Source organism: Aplysia californica, unplaced genomic scaffold, assembly GCF_000002075.1.
Source record: "Aplysia californica isolate F4 #8 unplaced genomic scaffold, AplCal3.0 scaffold00494, whole genome shotgun sequence".
NCBI lineage: Eukaryota > Metazoa > Mollusca > Gastropoda > Aplysiida > Aplysiidae > Aplysia > Aplysia californica.
In genome coordinates, this window is record NW_004797764.1 from 154,557 (window position 1) to 155,849 (window position 1,293).

General features: G+C 42.0%; 1 protein-coding gene across 1 annotated transcript in view; it reads left to right on the plus strand.

The window, feature by feature from the left end:
• The window catches only part of LOC101862526 (grainyhead-like protein 1 homolog), a gene marked incomplete at its 5' end in the record, with an annotated part of 11,976 nt that overhangs the window by 6,454 nt on the left and 4,229 nt on the right, over nt 1-1,293 (plus strand).

A 1,293-nucleotide genomic window follows, 5' to 3' on the forward strand; every position in this document is an offset into this window, starting at 1 on the left:
GGGGGGGGGGGGGATTCTGAATGAAAATACCAAGATTTTACTTAAAATGAGCTTGAATATTAACATTGTGTACTTATGAGAACTTTGAATGAAGTTGGCTCTGTCTTGTATGCTGTTTTTAATAGTTAAGATGATTATCACTATTCCCAATCCCATTTCTATCGTCATCATCCCCATCTTCAGCCACATTTTGTTTTAAAAAATCCCATCGGGTGCTCTGGAGTGATTTGCTCCTTCTTTTTCATCAAACATCTATCGTTCTTATAATTTCTCCTTCGTTTTTCTTCATTTTATGAAAATACGTTTGATACTTTCTGGTAACACCTCTAATCTTCGGTTCTTATATTCTTACGACCTTACTGTGTGGCAAGTACCGTAAAATGTTTGCTAAAACTAAGAAATCCCACCGAGATTGACCTGTACCTGCATCGACGTCATAATAAAAAACCCACCTCAGAATTAGGTACCGACTCCAAACGTAGACTTACCATGAAGTACTTGATCTGTACCAAGATTTCAGACTGCACATTGGTTTACATGTGCTCTGGTGTGGTTTGCTTCTTCTTTCCTATCAAACATCTATCGTCCTTATCTCTCTTCTTTCTTTTTTGTGTTTGTTACTCTCTTGTAAAACATCTAATCTTCTGCACTTATATTATTACCTTACTGTGTTGCCAGTACCGTAAAACTCTTACTATCAATTTTTTAAAGACAGCGCATTACCAGCAGTTTTGCATGACGTAGCACGTCATTTCCGACGGTTTAGCGATAACAATATCATGTGACGTCAACCCCCCCAACCACTCACCTTTCAGCTAGTTGTCTAGAATCTAGAGTAATGTTTCTTAATCTTCTGGAGGTAATGAACCTCTCAAGTTTCATACGTGCATTCCCCAAACCCTTCGAGTGGAGTGAAAGAAACAGACAGATAGACAGACATGCACACACACGCACACACATACACACACACATACACACACATTTATACACTTGACCTCCCGATTCCACTGAGCCCATGAGACTAAATCAACCAGCCCCTAGGGTTCTTGAGAGGGTGTGGGGGGATGGGCTCAGTCGATTGGGGGGGGGAAGGGGGGTGGATGGGGTCAGTCGAACCCAGGTTAAGCAAGAACCCTTGGTCCACGATGTCCATGTTTAAGTGCCTGATACACTGTCTTCTCTTTGTTCGCGTTCTGGTACGGTGGGATTTCCAGAAACTTCGATCAAAGCCTGCCACACTGACACCCAATCCCGTTTTGCGTTTTCTCTCTCTCTCTCTCTCTCTCTCTCTCT